This window comes from Somniosus microcephalus, chromosome 20 (genome assembly GCF_052327205.1).
Source record: "Somniosus microcephalus isolate GS21.2 chromosome 20, FLI_Smic_1.0, whole genome shotgun sequence".
In the NCBI taxonomy this organism is placed as follows: domain Eukaryota; kingdom Metazoa; phylum Chordata; class Chondrichthyes; order Squaliformes; family Somniosidae; genus Somniosus; species Somniosus microcephalus.
This window is the reverse complement of record NC_141006.1, coordinates 2898140-2920451: the sequence shown is the minus strand read 5'-3', so window position 1 is coordinate 2920451 and position 22312 is coordinate 2898140. Positions and strand designations below refer to the sequence as shown.

Below are 22312 nucleotides of genomic sequence, written 5' to 3'. Positions count from 1 at the left end.
CTGGTGGTGACCCCACTCTAACATTACTGGTGGTGACCCTACTCCAACATTACTGGTGGTGACCCTACTCTAACATTACTTGTGGTGACCCTACTCCAACATTACTGGTGGTGACCCCACTCTAACATTACTGGTGGTGACCCTACTCTAACATTACTGGTGGTGACACAACTCTAACATTACTGGTGGTGACCCTACTCCAACATTACTTGTGGTGACCCTACTCCAACATTACTGGTGGTGACCCTACTCTAACATTACTGGTGGTGACCCTACTCCAACATTACTTGTGGTGACCCTACTCTAACATTACTGGTGGTGACACAACTCTAACATTACTGGTGGTGACCCTACTCAAACATTACTTGTGGTGACCCTACTCTAACATTACTGGTGGTGTCCTTACTCTAACATTACTGGTGGTGACCCTACTCTAACATTACTGGTGGTGTCCCTACTCTAAAATTACTTGTGGTGACTCTACTCTAACATTACTGGTGGTGACCCTACGCAAACATTACTACTGGTGACTGTACTCCAACATTACTGGCGGTGGCCCTACATTAACATTATTTTGGTGACTCTTCTCTAACATTATGATGCTGACCCTACTCTAGCAACACTTACAATGACCCTGCACTAACATTACTTGACATCCAGGAATCCCTGGGCTTGTTGTTCCCACCCCTGACCTTTACGGGAACATGTTGGTGTTGTACTCTCTCTATTTCCTTTCTGAAATACACCCATTAATCTGATGTGGATTATCGTACAAGTAGCTGATCCCAGACCTCTTTGGCCAGATCCTGCCTTATCATATTAAAATCGGCCTTCCCCCAATTTAGAACCTTGATTTCCGGTCCATCTGTGTCCTTTTCCATGATTACCTTAAATCTCACCGAATCATGATCACTGTCACCAAAATGCTCTCCTACTGAAACTTCTACCACTTGCCCAGTTACATTCCCTAGAATTAGGTCCAGTACCGCCCCCTCTCTTCTAGGACTTTCTACAAGCTGGCTCAAAAAGCTCTCCTGGATGGACTTTAACAATTCTGTACCCTCTAAGCCTTTCACACTCTGACTATCCAAGTTAATATTGGGGAAGTTGAATCCCCTACGATTATTACCCTATTATTTCTACACTTCTCTGAGATTTTCCTACATATCTGCACCTCAATCTCCCTCTGACTGTTGGGGGCCTATAGTATACTCCCAGCAAAGTGCTTGCCCACTTTTTGTTTTTAAGTTGTACCTATATGGCCTCACTAGAGAAACCTGCTAAGATATCATCCCTCCTTACAGCAGTAATTGACTCCTTGATTAATATTGCGACACCCCCTCCTCTTGTACACCCCTCTCTATCTCGTCTGCGTGTCCTATACCCCGGAATATTGATCTGGCAGTCCTGTCCCTCCCTCAACCATGTCTCTGTGATAGCAACAATATCAGACTTTCATCTGTTCATCAACACCTTCAATTCATCTGCATTACTCGCAAGACTTCTTGCATTAAAATAAATGCCATCCAGACTTGCCATACTCCCTTGTGCCATTATATATTTGTTCTGCCTTCCAGGCTGACTTGTTTTTTCCTCTATATTTGGCTGTGCATCAGCCCTTACTATAGCTCCACTCCATATCCCATCCCCCTGCCAAGTTAATTTAACCCCCCCCCCCCAAAACACTAGCAAACCGTCCCGCAAGGATGTTGGCCCCATTCCGGTTCAGATGCAACCCGTCCGACTTGTACAGGTCCCACCTTCCCCAGAAGCAGACCCAGCGATCCAGGAATCTAAAGCCCTCCCTCCTGCACCAACTCTTTAGCCATGCATTCATCTGCCCTATTCTCCTATTTCTGTACTCAGTAGCTCGTGGTACCGGGAGTAATCCGGAGATTGCAACGTCTGAGGTCCTACTTTTAAATCTGCTACCTCGCTCCCTAAATTCGTGTTGCAGGACCTCATCCCTCTTTCTACCCATGTCATTGGTACCAATGTGAACCACGACCTGTGACTGTTCTCCCTCCCCATTCAGAAAGCCCTGCAACCGTTCAGTGACATCTTTGACCCTGGCACCAGGAATGCAACATACCATCCTGAAGTCACTTCTGCGGCCACAGAAACGTCTATCTGTTCCCCAACCGATAGAATCCTCGATCACTATTGCTCTCCCAGTCATTTTCCTCCCCTCCTGTGCAGCTGAGCCACTCGTAGTGCCACCGACTTGGCTCTTGCTGCTTTCCCCTGAGAAACCATCTCACCCCTCAGTGTCCAAAATGGAAGATCTGTTGAAGAGGGAGATGGAGCCAGGGGACTCCTGCACTATCTTCCCAGTTCTTTTACTCTGTCTGGCGGTCACCCATTTCCTGTCTGCGTGTGCACTCTTTATCTGTGGTGTGACCACCTCGTTAAACGTGCTATCCACGAAGATCTCAGCTTCACGGCTGCTCTACAGTGACTCCACCTGCAGCTCCAGCTCCGAAACGCGGATTTCGAGTAGCAGCAGCTGGAGACGCTTCCTGCACACGTGTTTACCCTGGACACCGAAAGTATCCCTGACTTCCCAATAAGCACAGGACGAGCACTCAATGCTGCCAAGCTATCCTGCCATGTCCTACACTTAATTTACTCCCTTTATATCCTTTCAATTAAATAATATTAAATACACTAGGGACGTAACTTCTCTTAAAACACTACTTACTCTAAACAAGAGACAATAATTTTACTTTAACGACTGGACTGTAGAAATACTCACCAGGTCCTACTTACCAATCAGCTCCTTCCCTGGTTTTGACGTCACTTTAGCGGTTTCAAAGTTGTTGTTGTTTGACTGCTCCCACTCTCGGTCTGTTTCCTTGGTGCAAAGTAAGTACCAATTCCTACAGGGTGAAAAGTTAGGAAAAACAAAGCCGACCAAGGGAGCTACTCCTTCCACTCTTCACCTAACTCCCTGACTCACCCAACTCGCAGCACCCTGCTTAAACCGTACTCAGTGCAAAATCGCACTGCAAAGCCTGTTTTTATAGGCCCTGAAACAAAGGAGCTTCCTGAGTCCTTCTCTGCTGCAGGAGGTAGCATTTCCAGGATAAATCCCCAAGCCTAGACGAGATGTATACCAGGCTGCTGTGTGAGGCAAGGGAGGAGATTGCAGGGGCTCTGACACAAATTTTCAGGACCTCTCTGGCCACAGGGGAGGTACAAGAGGATCAGAGAACAGCTAACGTAGTAGCATTATTCAAGAAGGGTCGTCGAGATAAACCAGGGAATTACAGGCCAGTGATCCTAACAGCAGTGGTAGGGAAATTAGTGGAAAACATTCTGAGGGACAGAATTAGTCTCCACTTGGAGAGGCAAGGATTAATCAAGAATAGTCAGCATGGCTTTGTCAGGGGGAGATCATGTCTAACCAATTTGATTGAATTTTTCGAGGGGGTGACTAGGTGTGTGGATGACGCTAGTGCAGTTGATGTAGTCTACATGGACTTCAGTAAGGCTTTTGGCAAAGTTCCGCATGGTAGATTGGTGAAGAAGGTAAGAGCCAATGGGACCCAGGGCAATTTGTCACCTTGGATCCAAAATTGGCTTAGTGGCAGGAGGCAGAGGGTGATGGTCGAAGGTTGTTTTTGTGACTGGAAGCCTGTGTCCAGTGGTGTACCGCAGGGATCGGTGCCGGGTACTATGCTGCTTGTAGTGTACACTAATGATTTAGATATGAATGTAGGAGGTATGATCAGTAAGTTCGCAGATGACACGAAAATTGGCGGAGTGGTAAATAGTGAGAAGGGAAGCCTCAGGCTACAGGACGATATAGACGGGTTAGTTAGATGGGCAGAACAGTGGCAAATGGAATTTAACACTGAAATGTGTGAGGTGATGCATTTTGGGAGGACTAACAAGGCAAGGGAATACACAATGAATGGTAGGACCCTAGGAAGGACAGAGGATCAGAGGGACCTTGGTGTGCATGCACATAGATTCTTGAAGGCAGCAGGACAGGTAGATAAGGTGGGATACTTGCCTTCATTAGCTGAGGCATAGAGTATAAGAGCAGGGAGGTTATGATGGAGCTGTACAAACCCCTATTTAGGCTGCAGCTGGAATACTGTGTGCAGTTCTGGACGTCATACTATAGGAACAATGTGATTGCATTGGAGAGGGTGCAGAGGAGATTCACCAGGATGTTACCTGGGCTGGAGCGTGAGAGCCTGGACAGGCTGGGGTTGTTTTCCCTAGAGCAGAGGAGGCTGACGGGGATCTGATTGAGGTGTACCAAGTTATGAGGGGCATAAATAGGGTAGATAGAAAGGAACATTTCCCCTTAGTAGAGTGTTCAATAACCAGGGGGCATACATTAAAGATATGGGGCCGGAGGTTTTGAGGGAATTTGAGGAAACACCCAGAGGGTGGTTGGAATCAGGAACTCACTTCCTGAAAGAGTGGTAGAGGCAGGGACCCTCACAACATTCAAGAAGCATTTTGATGAGTACTTGAAACGCCATAGCATACAAGGCTATGGAAAAAGTGATGGAAAATGGGATTAGAATAGACGGGGCTTGATGGCCGACATGGACACGATGGGTCGAAGTGGCTGCTTCTGTGCTGTATCGCCATAGGCCTAGAAACTGGGTATAACTCCGCTTGAGGCATTAGAACTGGCGCTGTGCAAAGTTTATAGCCAGACGCAACTTATCACCGCCTGGCGCAATATTGGGTTGCATCGCCCCCAAAGGTGATTGAGGCGCGAATTCAGGCATTGCACGGGACTCCTAAGGCGCTAAACTTCCAGCGCAACCCAATATTGGCGTGGATGGGCGCAGCGCAGCTGCTCTCAATTACCGATAACCACGAGACTTCCAGGCACCGGCCGGCTCTTAAAGGTGTGGGTCAGTCAGCCTCAGCTTCCACACTCAGCGCCTTGTAGGCCTCAGAATCGGCGCAGGCCCTTCTCTGGCGCTAAAAACTTGGACCAGATGGAGAAGGTGAGACAGAGAGCAGAGCAGTTCAGCAATGAGGCTCTGGAGCAATTGGTGGCCGCAGTGGAGCGCCGTCGAGATGTTCTGTACCCAGACAATGGCAGGAGGCCGAATCATAAGGACTACCGATGAGCTTGGAGGGATGTATGCCAGAGGGTCAACTCCAGCAACATGGTGACCAGGAGTCCTGTCCAATGCAGAAAGAAATTCAACAACCTCACTCGGGTCGTGAGGGTGGGTGTTGTTTCTGAAAACTTCTGCATCCCTTCATTTGCGCCTGTCTTTATGGCTACAGGGTAGGCTGTGCCGCATTGCCCATCTGCCAGCAAGCACCGATGGCCCTTTCTGGGCACAGACATCCACATTTAACTCAGGGCATCATGTAAGGGCTCTTGCACCATGGGGCGCATGAGATGATAAGTCAGGGCATCATGTAACATAACTTCCCCTCCTTTCCCCTGCAGTCCAAGCTGGCAAAGATTCGCAAAGACCAGCTTAGAACCGGTGGAGGACCTCCACAAGTGGTCACTCTCACGGATCTCAAGGAGAGAGTGCACCAGATTCTTGGAGGACGTCTGAGTGGTCCTGTTACCACTGCAGCTGCCGACCCCATTGTCAACAGCGATGGTAAGGTTCTCACATTTTACAACTGTCTCCTTCCACTTGTTCCCCCCGCCAGCATGCTTTCTCACTGTGGAGCCATGTCATAGCCTTGCCGCAATCTGGCATCCCTTGCTGCCAAGCTGTCCTTTTGCTAAAGCCACTCTTCCACCTCCCTGCTTTCAGATGCTGCATCACCAGCTCGGGAGCCGGGCCCTGAAGCTGCCAGTGCCAGTGCCTCCAGAGGCGAGGATCAGGAGGAAGCCGGACCATCCATTCCAGCCTCAAGGGAGCCTACACATCTGCAGACTGGGGATAGTAGTTCCCTGGAGGGGAGGGGGGTCTCTGATGAGGAGCCAGTTGCTGGAACAAGTGGCCTGCAGCAACGCGAGGGGGGTAGGCAAGTTTGGGGATCGGCTCCCTGGAGGGCAAGGCAGGGCACAATGACTGCTGCACAGAGTGCAGAGGAGGTGCGTAGCCTTGCCGAAATGAGCACCCAGGCCCAGCTCAGGCACACTGAGCTTATGGCTGCAGTGGGGAGGATGCCTCAGTCGATCGACACACTGGCAAAGAGTGTGCTGGACTTTGGGGCAGCAATGGAGAGGACTGTCCAGGGCTTCGGGCCAGCAATGGAGAGGACCGTCCAGGGCTTCGAGGCCGCTATGGAAAGGACTGTTCAGAGCTTCGGACAATCCCTGGAAAGGTATGTCCAGGGAAAGGTCTGTCCAGTGCTTGTCCGAGGCAGTGGAACGGACTGCTCCGGCCTTGTCCGAAGCAATGGAAAGAACTGTCCAGGGTCCTCACTGCTGCCACGCAGTCACTTGCTGGCCTCGTCCACACCCAAATTGAGGCAACGCGAACTCTCACTGCTGCCACCCTCTCTGCATCAGCCAGGATCACCCCGGGCCCTTCCACTACCACAGGAGGCCATGAATCAGTGGAGCATTGTCATCGTCTGTCGATTGTGGCGGATGATCTGAACAGGTCCCCTCAGAGAGCCAGTGTGTCGTCCGACCATGGTGCAGGTGTCCTCCCTCGGCAGGTGACCATTGCTGATGCCACCGCTGGAACGTCTGCAGTGCAGCTGCCACCACCTGCAGTGCAGACTGCTTCCAGCCATACCCAGTTGAAGCAGCCAGCTTCCGCACCCTCCAAGCCCAGAGATCATCCAAGCCATCCCTCAGGGGCTTCTGCACTTCAAGACACTCAGCAGGCGTCCCCCAGCCTTGACGCCGCCACTGGGGTTCAATTACGTAGGAGCTGCAGGGAGGGAAGGGACCGACCGCGAAAGAGAAGTCGCTCTCCATCAAGGGGCCAGCAGTAGAGGGAGGTGCTGAGACATTTCTTTCTCCAAATTCAAGGACGCCCTCACCTGTTGTGATTGTTTGTGATGGCTTGTTTAGTTTTGTGGCTTTGCCAGAGAGTTATCTGTTATTTTGTTAGTTATGGTTTCTGTTGACATGACGTTGTAATGCTGGAAGAAAGCACTTTTTTGACAATAAAGAATTGTTTTTATTTACAATGGTACTCCGAACTATTTACAATCATGGTGGGCTTCGTAGGCTTTGTGCGAGCCAAAGTGCGCGGTACGAATGACACCCATCATTCCATCAGAGGGGCCTTGAACCGAGTCCTTATGAGCCTCTGACGGATGGCCCTTCCAGTTTCAGGAGCCCTCCCATCTTCCTCCTCCTCCTCCTCCTCATCTGCATGCTCTTCCTCCTCCTCCTCCTCCTCCTCCTCGTCTGCCTGCTCTGCTGGACCTTGAGGGTCGGCTGGCATTGGCTGGGTTCGTCGAATGGCCAAGTTGTGGAGCATGCAGCAGACGACGATGATGCGACCCACTTGCTCCGGCGAGTACTGCAGGGCTCCCCCTGAATGGTCTAGACAGCGGAAACGCTGTTTGAGCACACCAATAGTGTGCTCCACAATGTTCCTGGTTGCCTGATGGCTGCTGTTGTAAAGCTCTTCTGCCGGGGTGGCGGGCAAACGGAGTGGGATCATGAGCCATGGGCAGAGAGGATAGCCCTTGTCGCCAAGAAGCCAGCCTCGTGGGTGAGCCGGGCCCTCATAAAGTTCAGAAACTGAGGTCTGCCGCAGGATGAACGCATCGTGGCTGCTGTCAGGGAATTGTGCATTGACTGCCATGATCATCTGCCGGTGGCCACAGACCAGCTGGACATTGAGGGAGTGGAACCCCTTGCGGTTGCGGAACTCCTCAGGATTCTGTAATGGCACCCGCAAAGCCACGTGTGTGCAATCAATGGCCCCCTGCACCATGGGGAAGTCCGCAATAGCAGCGAAGCCCTGCGTGCACTCCCCCTGCTTCTATAGAGGGCAGCTATCACTTGCCGGATGCAACAATGCACTGCAAATTGTGATATATTCGCGATGTCCCCAGTGGCTTAAAAGTTGAGGGCAACAGTCACTTTGATGACCACCGACAGAGAGGTCCTACACAGTAGACGCGGCTGCAGATCTTCAGCAAGCAAGTGGCACAGCTCAGTCACAACCTCCTTACCGAATACACATAGATATGGGTGAACAGGTGATGTGTCACTGTTGCGAAATGTGGGAGCCGGTGGACCCCATTGAGGCTCACGGTGATTACATTTGCGATAAGTGTTTGCTGCTAGAGGAACTCAAGCTCCATGTTAAAGAGCTTGAGACCGAGCTTCAGACACTGCGACACATCAGGGAGGGGGAGAAGTTCCTGGACTCTATGTTTCAGGAGGTGGTCACATCTATGAAATTAATTAATGCAGATGTAGTCCGTGGTCAGGAACAGGACGGTGTGACTACGAGTGAGGCAGGTAGAGGGATCCAGGAGGAAGTGTTAAAGGAGCCGCAGCCCTTGCTCTTGTCAAGCAGGATCGAGGTTCTTACTCCCTGTGAGGGCGGGAGCGGGGACTGCAGGGAGGATGAGCAACCTGGCCACAGCACTGTGGTACAGGGGGCCATTCAAGTGGAGGGAGTAAAAAGAAATGTTGTAGTGGTAGGGGATTGTTGTAACGGCTGCAGTGGCACTTCCCTCTGCTCGCCGCCTGAGGGCGGTTTTTGAGGCTTCGGTGCGCTGCTGCCGTACCTTTGGGCCCCTCTCCTCACCTGTTTCTCGAGTAATTGATCTCATCAGAGTAATCAGGCTAGTTATTAAAGTTGTTTGGTTTTGTCCCTCTTTTGTCTCTATGCCTCTGGCCTCACCTGTGTCTTGTTAATGTATTTGTCTCCTGTCTCATTTGATTAATTATGTCACGTGACCACTCTGGCCTGTATTTAAGCTTCCTGTTTCCTGTCCTCTTTGCTCAGTCTTCGCCTGCCTGCAGGTAGCAGCTCTCTCGAGTCTCTGTGTTTTCGAGGTTCAAGGAATTGCCTTTCGAGTGTTACTATGTTTCTGTGTTTTCGAGTCTCAAGTGAATCTCCTTTCGAGTGTTACCCTGTTTCTATGTTCTCGAGCCTCAAGGAAGCATCTTTCAAGTTCTACCTGGTCTCGAGTCCTTGGATACGTTTCCTGCACTTGGGTCCACCGCTACCGAAACCCTAGCAAAACGGCCCCGTGAATGCACCGCCCCGTGACAATTGTATCATTAGGGGGATAGATAGGGTTCTCTGCAGTCAAGAGCGGGAGTCCCGAAGGCTGTGTTGCCTGCCCGGTGCCAGGGTTAAGGACATCTCTTCTGGGCTGGAAAGAAACTTGGAGTGGGAGGGGGAGGATCCAGTTGTCATAGTCCATGTTGGTACAAACGACGTAGATAGGACAAGGAAGGCGGTTCTGTTAAGGGAGTATGAGCAGCTAGGGGTCAAATTAAAAAACAGAACCTCAAGGGTAATAATCTCTGGGTTATTACACGAGCCACGAGCAAATTTGGCTAGGATAAATAAAATTAAAGAGTTAAATGCGTGGCTCAAAGACTGGTGTGGGAGAAAACGGTTTTGCTTCTTGGGACACTGGCACCAGTACTGGGACAGGAAGGAGCTGTTCCGTTGGGATGGACTCCACTTGGCCAGTGCTGGGATTAGAGTCCTGGCGAATCATATAACTAGGGCTGTAGAGAGGGCTTTAAACTAATTAGTGGGGGGGAGGTTTCTAGAGAGCAAATAATAGAAATGACAACGGAGAAGGTCATAGACTTAGGTAACAGTGGGGGAATAAAAAAACAGAATGTGTCAGGAAGGGACAGAAGGTATGGAGTAAAAGGTAAAGTAGCAAAAGGGGAAAAAACAGGAACTAAGTGTCACAAAACATATTTGAAAGTTCTTTATCTGAATGCACGCTGCATTCGTAACAAAATGAATGAGTTAACAGCACAAATAACGACATATGGGTATGATCTTATAGCCATTACAGAAACATGGCTGCAGGGTGACCATGACTGGGAATTAAACATACCAGGTTATTTAACAATCAGGAAGGACAGGCAGGAAGGGAGGGGAGGTGGGGTGGCTATGTTAATAAAAGAAGGAATCACTATAATGCAGAGAAATGATATTGGGTCAAAGGAGCAGGATAGTGAAACAGTTTGGGTGGAGATAAGGAATAATAAGGGGAAAAAAACACTAGTGGGCGTAGTCGATAGGCCTCCGAACAGTTGCAACTCTGTTGGGTGGAGTATTAATCAGGAAATAGTTGAGGCTTGTAATAAGGGAACAGCTATAATTATGGGGGATTTTAACTATCATATTAACTGGACAAATCAAATTGGGCAGTGCAGCCTTGAGGATGAGTTCATTGAGTGTATTAGGGATGGGTTTCTTGAACAGTATGTAACTGAACCGACCAGGGGACAAGCAACCTTAGATTTAGTCCTGTGTAATGAGGCAGGATTAATTAAAAATGTCCTAGTAAAGGATCCCATTGGAATGAGTGACCATAACATGGTTGAATTCTATATTCAATTAGAGGGTGAGAAGGTTGGATCTCAAACAAGCATGCTGAGCTTGAATAAAGGAGTCTATGAAGGTATGAGAGCGGAATTGATTAGAGTGGACTGGGAAAATAGATTAAAGGGTAAGACGGCACATGATCAGTGGTGTACATTTAAGGAGTTATTTTACAACTTCCAAAAAATATATATTCCACTGAGAAAAAAGGGTGTAAAAGAAAAGATAGCCATTCGTGGCTAAGTAAAGTAATTAAGGATAGTATCCGACTAAAAACATGGGCATATAAGGTAGCCAAATCTAGTGGGAGGATAGAAGATTGGGAAGTCTTTAAAAGACAGCAAAAAATAACTAAAAGATTCATTAAGAAAGGGAAGATAGATTATGAAAGTAAATTAACAAAAAATATAAAAACAGACAGCAAAAGTTTCTATAGTTATATAAAAAGAAAAAGGGAGGCTAAAGTAAATGTTGGTCCCTTAGAGGATGAGACCGGGAAATTAATGGTGGGAAACATGGAGATGGCAAAAACGCCGAACAAATATTTTGTATCAGTCTTTACACTAGAGGACACTAAGAATATCCCAACACTGGACAAACAGGGGGATATCATGTTTGACAAATTTGCTGGAATTCTTTGAGGAAGTCACATACAGGGTGGCTAAAGGGGAACCAGTGGACATATGTATTTAGACTTCCAAAAGGCATTTGACAAGGTGCCACACAAAAGATTATTGCTTAAGATAAAAAATCACGGATTGGGGGTAATATTCTGGCATGGATAGAGGATTGGCTATCTAACAGAAGGCAGAGAGTTGGGATAAATGGTTCATTCTCAGACTGGCAATCAGTAACTAGTGGTGTTCTGCAGGGGTCAGTGCTGGGTCCCCAACTCTTTACAATCTATATTAACAATTTGGAGGAGGGGACCGAGTGTAACATATCAAAGTTTGCAGTTGATACAAAGATGGGAGGGAAAGTAGTGAGTGAGGAGGACATAAAAAACCTGCAAAGGGACATAGACAGGCTAAGTAAGTGGGCAGAGATTTGGCAGATGGAATACAATACTGGAAAGTGTGAGGTTATGCACTTTGGCAGGAAAAATCGTAGAGCAAGTTATTATCTTAATGGCAAGAAACTGGAAAGTACTGTAGTACAAAGGGATCTGGGGGTCCTGGTGCATGAAACTCAAAAAGTTAGTATGCAGGTGCAGCAAGTGATCAAGAAGGCCAATGGAATGTTGGCTTTTATTGCTAGGGGGATAGAATATAAAAACAGGGAGGTATTGGTGCAGTTGTACAAGGTATTGGTGAGACCGCACCTGGAATACTGCAGACAGTTTTGGTGTCCATACTTAAGAAAAGACATACTTGCTCTCGAGTCAGTACAAAGAAGGTTCACTCAGTTAATCCCGGGGATGAGGGGGTGGTCATATGAGGAGAGGTTGAGTAGATTGGGACTCTACTCATTGGAGTTCAGAAGAATGAGAGGCGATCTTATTGAAACATATAAGATTGTGAAGGGGCTTGATCGGGTGGATGTGGTGAGGATGTTCCCAATGATGGGTGAAACTAGAACTAGGGGGCATAATCTTAGAATAAGGGGCTGCTCTTTCAAAACTGAGATGAGGAGAAACTTCTTCGCTCAGAGGGTGGTAGGTTTGTGGAATTTGCTGCCCCAGAATGCTGTGGAAGCTACATCATTAAATAAATTTAAAGCAGAAATACATAGTTTCCTAGAAGTAAAGGGAATTAAGGGTTATGGGGAGCGGGCAGGAAATTGGACATGAGTCTAGGTTCGGAATGGTCATGGCCCTGTGGGTAGTGGAGCGGGCCCAGGGGCCGTGTAGCCTGGTTCTGCTCCTACTTCTTGTGTTCTAATTCTGTGTTAGATTTCAGGAGATGGTTTTATTCCTGTTCGTGGCTGGGGTGGAAATCGCCTTTACAGAAGGTAAGTACTGTAGAAAATACAGGGACAGAGTGATCTCCTGGACGAGTTTCGATTGCCTAGATGGGTCAGAGAGGAATTTCCCAGATTTTTTTCTCCCAAATTGGCCATTGTTTTTTTTTAAAATCTGGTTTTTCGCCTCTCCCGGGAGATCACATGGGTTCGGGTGGGATGGAGAGTGATAGTAGATTTCAGGTTAGGATCAGATCAGCCATGATCTTATTGAATGGCGGAGCGGGCTCGAGGGGCTGATTGGCCTACTCCTGCTCCTATTTCTTATGTTCTTATGAATCTGAGCCTTCGCAGACACTGCTCCTCCGACATGGTAACGTATGACACCTGCTGCCTGAAAACCCTCTCAGCGTATCGTTGGATTGGCTGACCTCCATTGCCCCTCCTCCTTCTGGCCAATCCTGGCCCTCTCTCCCAACGTCTCTGTGCCCCTGCCAAATGTCCGGCCATGAGTACATTCCCCTCCAAAGCAGCTCCCATTGCTATGCCAGACGGGCAAGACAGAGTTAAGTCTAACGCTCCAACTGCTCCGGACAGGGCTTCAGGTCCCAAGTCTCCGAAGGTTAAATCAGAAAATTACTGTGCAACAGAAGGTCAGCAACTCTCTCCAGCAACGATCAGAATGAACAGGCCAAGTGGTTGCAGCTTTTATACTAGAGCTGTCCTCTTTAAATAGCGCCCCCGACTCCGAGAAGGGCCTGGGAAAGTTCCATCCAACTGTCACTAATAGCGCCAGGCGGAAGGTTGCGGGCGCCACCGAATATCCGGTCCGGGGCGCCAAAAAGGCATTGCACACTGAAATGACGTCAGGATCTGCCTGCGCACGCGGGCGCATGCAAAGAGTTAGCGCAGGTGCTAAAAGGATACTCAATATGGGAGGTGGCGCTATCTTCATTGCGCCCGCCCGAATATTGGGTAACGCCCCAATTCTCGGGCTCTTTAGGCGCTAATCGCTGGCGCAACCAACCGAATTTCTAGGCCTATGACTCAAACATTACTGCTGGTGACCCTACTCTAACATTACTTGTGGTGACTCTACTCTAAAATTACTGGTGGTGACTCTACTCTAACATTACGGCTGGTGACCCTACTCCAAAATTACTGGTGGTGACTCTACTCTAACATTACTGGTGGGGAACCAACTCTAACAGTACTGTAGATGAGCGTACACTAACTTTACTGGCAGTGACTCTAATGTAACATTACTGGTGGTGACCCTACTGTAACAGTACTGTTGGTGACCCTACTGTTATATTACTGGTGGTGAATCTAGTCTACCATTAGTGGTCGTGATTCTAATCAACATTACTGGTGGTGACCCTACTCTATCATTACAGGTGGCAGCCTTATTGTAAATTCGCTGGTGACCTCCCTACTCTAACATTAATGGTAATGGCCGTACACTGACATAGGTGTTGAGGACTTTATTCTAGCATTGCTAGTTGTTATCCTACTGTTGAGGACTATACGCTATTGTTACTGGTAGTGACCCCACTCTAACATTGCATCTGGGGACTATATTATAATTTCATTGGTGGTGACCTTAATCTAACATTACTTGCGGAGACCGATAGTAACATTACGGTTGGCGAGTTTACACTCTCATTACTTGTGGTCAGCCAACTCTAACATTTTTGGTGGTAACCCTATTCTAACATTATTTTTGATGACAATACATGTCCTTTGTGATCTCGCCTAAAAAATATCATCTTTTACGAAAAGTTTGCCTGGCATGATAGTGATCTGAATTTCAAAGCAGCAAGGAGGAAAGACTGCGTTGCTCTGCTTGCTGGCAGGACGATTCCCGCAGCTTCCCTGGTGGTCTAGTGGTTAGGATTCGGTGCATACACCCCCGTAGCCGGGGTTCGGTTACCGGTCAGGGAATAGTGTATTTTGGGGCTGGTTGAAATGCCAACAATCAAAGCACCCGTGCGAAGCAATGCTTGCTCCTGATCAAACTTTCCACACCGCTGCTGCTGCCTCAACAGTCAGCAGCGCATCATAAGATACAAAATGAACTTCCTTGCCTTCTGTAAAATACCTGTTGTTTCAAAGTCAGCAGGAAATGAGATTGGGAACTCGACACTTTAAATGTTTACATGCCCACATTTAACTGTACCTCGCAGTGTCAGAACAGTCACGGTTATTATCCGTCTTCCAAGTATTTTCTTGCTGACTGCATCTCCCTAACAAACTTAGCTTATCACAGCACAGCTATCAATCAATTCATTGCCAGTGTGAAAAATGCCACATTTGAAATATTAGCAACGTGTGCAAGACTGGAATGAAAGAGTGCCTGGGTGATAACTTATCCTGAGCATTAAGATATTCATTAGGCCTCTGCCCTTGCTGTGTAAGACAATTCTCCACATACTGCTTCTTTCGCTGGTTATCTTCAATCGTTGTCCTCTGGTTATCGTCCCTCCTGCCACTGGAAAGCGTTTCTCCTTATTTCCTCTATCAAAACCCCTTGTAATTTTGAAAGCCTCGTTTAAATTTCCTCTTAACCTTCTGAGGAAAACAATCTCAGCTTCTCCACACTCTCAGCATAATTGAAGTCCCACGGACCTAAGAGGATGAGGTCCTAATAGCGGAATATAGGGAGTTAGGAGGTAAATTAAAAAATAGGACCTCAAAGGTAGTAATGTCAGGATTGCTACCAGTGCCACCTGCTAGTCAGAGTAGAAATAGAAGGATATTTCAGATGAATACGTGGCTAGAGGAATGGTGCAAGGGGGAGGGATCCAAGTTCCTGGGACATTGGAACCGGTTCTGGGGGCGGTGGGACCAGTTCAAACCGGACGGTTTGCACCTGGGCAGGGCTGGAACCGATGTCCTAGAGGGAGTGTTTGCTAGTGCTCTGGGGGAGGGTTTAAACTAAAATGGCAGGGGGTTGGGAACCTGAGCAGGGAGACAGAGGAAAGGGAAACAAGGATAAAAGCAAAAGATAGGAAGGAGAAAAACAAAAGTGGCAGTCAGAGAAACCAACGGTTTAAATCAAATGTGGCCCCAGTAACTAATAATTCTAATAGGTCTAAGAGCGTTAAAAAAACAAGCCTGAAGGCTTTGTGTCTTAATGTGAGGAGCATTCCTAATAAGGTGGATGAATTGGCTGCACAAAGAGAGGTAAACAAATATGATTTGGTTTGGATTACGGAAATGTGGCTCAAGGATGGCCAAGGCTGGGAACTCAACATACAGGGTTATTTGATATTCAGGGAAGATAGGCAAAAAGGAAAGGGAGGTGGCCAAGCGTTACTGGTTAAGGAAGGGATTAACACAATTGTAAGGAAGAATATAAGCTCTGATGATGTGGAATCTGTATGGGTAGAATTGAGAAATACTAATGGGAAGAAAACGTTAGTGGGAGTGGTATATAGACCTCCAAACAGTAAGGCGGAGGCTGGGAATGGCATTAAAAGGGAAATTAAAGATGCGTGCATTAAGGGCACAGTAGTCATCATGGGTGACTTTAATCTACATATGGATTGGGCTAACCAAATCAGTAACAATACTCTGGAGGAGGAGTTCCTGGAGTGTTTACGGGATGGTTTCCTGGACCAACAGGTCGAAGAACCAACCAGAGATCAGGCCATCTAAGACTGGGTATTATGTAACGAGAAAGGATTAAGTAGTAATCTTGTTGTACGAGGCCCCTTGGGTCGGAGCGATCATAATATGATTGAATTCTTCATTAAGATGGAGAATGAAGTAGTTGAATCAGAGACTAGGGTCCTAAATTTAAATAAAGGAAACTACGATGGTCTGAGGAGCGAGTTGGGTAGGATTGATTGGAGAATGTCACTCAAAGGGTTGACAGTGGATAGGCAATGGCAAACATTCAAAGACCGAATGGATGAACTACAGAATTTGTTCATCCCAGTTTGGCATAAAAATAAAACAAAACAGGTGACTCAACCGTGGCTAACAAGGGAAATTAGGGATAGCTTAAGATCCAAGGAGAGGACATATAAATTGGCCAGAAAATGCAATAATCCTGAGGATTGCGAGCAGTTTAGGATTCCACAAAGGAGGACAAAGGGATTAATTAAGAAGGGGAAAATAGAATATGAGAGTAAGCTTGCTGGGAACATAAAAACTGACTGTAAAAGCTTTGATAGATATGTGAAGAATAAAAGATTGGTGAAGTCAAGCGTAGATCGCTTGCAGTCAGAATCAGGGGAATTTATATTGGGGAACAAAGAAATGGCACCAACTAAATACATATTTTGGTTCTGTCTTCACAAAGGAGGACACAAATAACCTCCCAGAGATGCCGGGGAACATAGGCCCCGATGAAAGTGTTGAACTGAAAGAAATCAGTATTTGTAGGGAAATGGTGTTAGGGAAATTGATCAGATTGAAGCCCGATAAATCCCCAGAGCCTGCTAATCTACATCCTAGGGTACATAAGGAAGTGGCCCTAGAAATAGTAGATGCATTGCTGGTCATCTTCTAGAACTCGATAGATTCTGGAACAGTACCCATGGATTGGAGGGTAGCTACCGATGTCAGGCTTACTGGTCTATAATTCCCCGCTTTTTCTCTACCACCTTTTTTGAACAGTGGGGTAACATTAACTACCCTCCAATCGATGGGTACTGTTCCAGAGACTATTGAGTTCTGGAAGATGACCAGCAATGCATCTAATATCTCCAGGGCCACTTCCTTAAGTACGCTAGGATATAGATTATCAGGCCCTGGGGATTTATCGGCCTTCAATCCCGTCAACTTCCCCAACACCATTTCCCTACAAATACTGATTTCTTTCAGTTCCTCCCTTTCATTAATCCCTATGTTCCCCGATATCTGTGGGAGGTTATTTGTGTCCTCCTTTGTGAAAACAGAACCAAAATATGTATTTAATTGGTCAGCCATTTCTTTGTTCCCCAATATAAATTCCCCTGATTCTGACTGTATTGGACCTACGCTTGACTTCAGCTATCTTTTTCTCTTCACATATCTATAAAAGCTTTTACAGTCAGTTTTTATGTTCCCTGCAAGCTGTCTTTCATAATTTATTTTCCCCCTCTTAATGAATCCCTTTGTCCTCCTTTGCTGAATCCTAAACAGCTCTCAGGTTTCCTGTTTTTTTGGCCAATTTATATGTCCTCTCTTTGGACCTTATATTATCCCTAATTCCCCTTGTTAGCCACGGTTGAGTCACCTTTTTTGATTTATTTTTACGCCAAACTGGGATAAACAAATTCTGTAGTTCATCCATGCGATCTTTGAATGTTTGCTATTGCCTATCCACCGTCAACCCTTTGAGTGACATTACCCAATCAATCCTACCAGCTCGCATCTCACACCATCATAGTTCCCTTAATTTAAATTCAGGACCCTAGTCTCTGAGTCAACTACTTCACTCTCCATCTTAATGAAGAATTCTATCATATTATGATCGCTGCGACCCAAGTGGCCTTGCTCAACAAGACTGCTAATTAATCCTTTCTCATAATACCCAGTCTAAGATGGCCTGATCCCTAGTTGGTTCCTCGACATATTGGTCCAGGAAACCATCCCGTATACACTCCAGGAATTCCTCCTCCACAGTATTGTTACTAATTTGGTTGGCCCAATCTATATGTAGATTAAAGTCACCCATGATGACTGCTGTGCCCTTATTGCACGCTTCTCTAATATCCCTTTTAATGCCATTCCCAACCTCTGCATTGCTGTTTGGGGGTCTATACACCACTCCCACTAACGTTTTCTGCCCTTTGGTATTTCTCAGTTCTACCCATACAGATTCCACATCATCAGAGCTAATATCTTTCCTTACAATTGTGTTAATCCCCTCTTTACCCAGCAATGCTACTCCACCTCCTCTTCCTTTTTGCTTATCGTTCTTGAATATTGCATACCCCTGGATGTTGAGTTCCCAGTCTTGGCCATCCTTGAGCCACGTTTCCGTAATCCCAGCCAAATCATATTTGTTTACCTCTATTTGCGCAGCCAATTCATCCACCTTATTACAAATGCTCCTCACATTAACACACAAAGCCTTCAGGCTTGTTTTTTTAACGCTCTTAAATCTATTAGAATTATTATTTACTGTGGCCATGTTTGATTTAAACCATTGATTTCTCTGACTGCCACCTTTGTTTTTCTCCTTCCTGCCTTTTGCCTATATCCTTGTTTCCCTTTCCTTTGTCTCCCAGCTCAGGTTCCCAAACCCCGGCCATTTTAGTTTAAACCCTCCCCCACAGCACTAGCAAACACTCCCCCAAGGACATCGGTCCCGGTCCTGCCCAGGTGCAGAGCGTCCAGTTTGTACTGGTCCCACCTCCCCCAGAACCGGTTCCAATGTCCTAGGAATTTGAATCCCTCCCCCTTGCACCATTCGTCTAGCCACGTATTCATCTGAAATATCCTTCTATTTCTACTCTGACTAGCACGTGGCACTGGTAGCAATCCTGAGATTTCTACTTTTGAGGTCCTATTTTTTAATTTACCTCCTAAACTCCCTATATTCAGCTTTTAGGACCTCATCCCATTCTTTACCAATATCGTTGGTACCTATATGCACCACGACAACTGGCAGTTCACCCTCCCTTTCCAAAATTTTCAGCAGCTTCTCCGAGACTTCCTTGACCCTTGCACCAGGGAGGCAACACACCATCCTAGAGTCTCAATTGCTGCCGCAGATACGCCTATCTATTCCCCTTACAATAGAAGCCCCTATCATAGAAACATAGAAACATAGAAGATAGGAGCAGGAGTAGGCCGTTCGGCCCTTTGAGCCTGCTCCACCATTCAATGAGATCATGGCTGATAATCCAAATTCAGTACCCTGTCCCTGCCTTCTCCCCATATCCCTTGATCCCTTTAGCCTCAAGAAATATATCCAACTCTATCTTGAATATATTTAATGAACTGGCCTCCACCGCCCTCTGTGGCAGAGAATTCCACAGGTTCACCACTCTCTGGGTGAAGAAATTCCTCCTCATTTCAGTCCTAAATGGCTTACCCCTTATCCTTAGACTATGACCCCTGGTTCTGGACTCCCCGGCCATCAGAAACATCCTTTCTGCATCTAGTCTGTCCAGACCTGACAGAATTTTATAGGTTTCGATGAGAGCCCCTCTCAATCTTCTAAACTCCAGTGAGTATAAGTGCAATTGACACAATCTCTCCTCGTACGTCATTCCTGCCATCCCAGGTATCAGCCTGGTGAATCTTCGCTGCACTCCCTCCATGGCAAGAACGTCCTTCCTCAGGTAAGGTGACCAAAACTGCACACAATACTCAAGGTGCGGTCTCACCAAGGCCCTGTACAACTGCAGCAAGACATCCTTGTTCTTGTACTCGAACCCTCTTGCTACGAAGGCCAACATATCATTTGCCTTCTTAACCGCCTGCTGCACCTGCATGCTTACCTTCAGCGACTGGTGCACAAGAACACCCAGGTCTCTTTGCACTTCCCCTTCTCCCAATCTATTGCCATTCAAATATTAATCTGCCTTCCTGTTTTTGCCACCAACGTGGATAACCTCACATTTATCCACATTATAGTGCATTTGCCATGTTTCTGCCCAATCACCCAACCTGTCCAAATTGTATTGGAGTTTCATGACATCCTCCTCACAGCATACCCTCCCACCCAGCTTTGTGTCATCTGTGTTATGTTCATTAATAAATAGACATTCTTATTATGAACACAGCTGGCTTTTGCTAGTTATTTTATTGAGCACATGTGGACTTGTACAGCATCTTGTAGAGGCTTCCATCTTGACTGCTGCCTTGTGGGTAGCCTAGCCTCATGGGTAATGTAGTCTTAATATAATATATAGCTGGGTAGTGTAGTCTTATACATACAGCTATATACAGCTCTACAGCTCCACCTAGTGTCCACTATAGAAGGGCATGCTATTGATCATTGCATCCCCCTTTCTTTGAGGTTTAACAAAATCAATATCAATCAACTTTCAAGAAAACAATAAAGATAATATCAGTAACACTTTTGTTAGTGCTCTATAAACATAAACATTTTCAAAACAGTCAACACATTTTCAAAGCTTTACATTGTACTCAAAGATTAAGTCTATCAGGCTCTTTTACTTCACGTGTGGACCTTCTCAACATGGGTAAGTCTGATGTGTCTTCATGAGATTGTTCTGCTGGTGAATGACAAGATGCAGTTGCGGCATTGTCATCAATCTGGTCTTGAATAGTCTCTTGTGTTTTTAGGAGGTAACGGCGGTTCCTCCTGAGAGTCTGTCCTTCATCAGTTCTAACAGTGTATGACCTTGGTCCTACTTCCTCAAGAACTGTAGCTTTCCTGTTCCATGCATCTGGATCCTCAATCCTGACAACATCATCCTTTGTCAATGGTTTTAGAGTTTTGGATGACTTGTCATAGTATGATTTCTGTTTCAGCTTTAACAGTTGAAGTCTCTGTCTCAGTTCCTCACTTTGCTGTTCTTTTGCACAGCAGGGTAGCGTGGTGTGCAACTTGCAACCCATTAGTAGTTCAGCAGGTGAAGAACCACAGTCTAAAGGTGAGGCTCGGTAGCTCAGCAGAGCGAGATAAGGATCAGACTTGCTTTCTGTCGCTTTCTTCAGTAGCTGCTTGAGAACTTGAACACCTTTCTCTGCCTTACCATTTGACTGAGCATACAAAGGACTGGATGTGATGTGCTGAAAGTCATAATGTGCTGCAAACTGTTGCCACTCCTTACAGTTGAAGCACGGACCATTGTCGCTAACGGCAATCCTGGGAATTCCATGTCGGGCGAAGATGGATTTCACATGCATTATGACACTGCTTGCTGTGGTGCTTGAGAGCATCGCCATCTCAGGTTAGTTAGAATAGTAGTCAATCACTATTAGATAGTCTTTACCATTTAAATGAAAAAGGTCCATACCAACCTTTTGCCATGCTGCTGTTGGTATGTCAGCTACTATCATTGGTTCCTTTGCTTGTTTGTTTTGGTGTTTCTGACATGTCTCACATTTGCCTATCATGTTCTCAATGTCCTTATTTATGCCAGGCCAATAAACAGTGTCTCTTGCTCTCCTTTTGCATTTTTCAATTACGAGGTGTCCCTGATGAATCCTTTTGAGCATGTCTTGACGTAGAGCCTGCGGAATGACTATTCTGTTCTGTTTTAGTAACAGTCCACTTGCGACACTCAATTCTGACCTTATGTGAAAATATTTTGGACAGGAACCTTTTGGCCAACCATGATGAATGTTCCCTATTACTGTTTGTAATACTGTATCTTTTACTGTTTCTTCTGCTATTTGCTTTGATTTTGTGTCTGACACAGGCAGCGCAGCAGTGACCATACTCACATGAACATCCACGTCTTCTTCAGTAGAGCTCACATGACTCATTGTGGGTGCTCGGGATAGTGCATCTGCTAACACTATGTATTTGCCTGGTGTGTAGATCAGTTCAAAGTCATATCTTTGCAGCTTCATCATGAGTCGTTGAATCCTTGGAGACATATCATTCAGGTTTTTTTTTATGATGGCAACCAGAGGGCTGTGGTCTGTCTCAACTGTGAAGGTGGGAAGTCCATATATGTAGCCATGAAACTTTTCTAGTCCAACTACCAAGCCTAGACATTCCTTTTCAATCTGGGCATATCGACACTCAGTATCAGTCATAGACCTGGAGGCATAGGCAACAGGCTTCCAATCTTCACCCTCTGCTTGTAGCAAGACCGCACCTAGGCCATCTTTTGATGCATCCATTGACACTTTGATTCTTTTGGTTGGGTCAAAGAAGGTGAGTACAGGTGTGGTTGTCAGCACTGTTTTGAGGTTTATCCACTCTTGTTCATGTCTTTCTGTCCATGTGAACTCATTTGTTTTATGTAGCAGGTCTCGCAGACAGGCTGTCTTGGCTGACAAGTTAGGAATGAACTTTCCAATGAAGTTTATCATCCCCA

General features: G+C 46.5%; 1 pseudogene; it reads right to left on the bottom strand.

The window, feature by feature from the left end:
* Positions 1-1663: 1663 nt before the first annotated feature.
* Positions 1664-7121, bottom strand: LOC147103023 (uncharacterized; annotated as a pseudogene).
* Positions 7122-22312: the final 15191 nt, after the last annotated feature.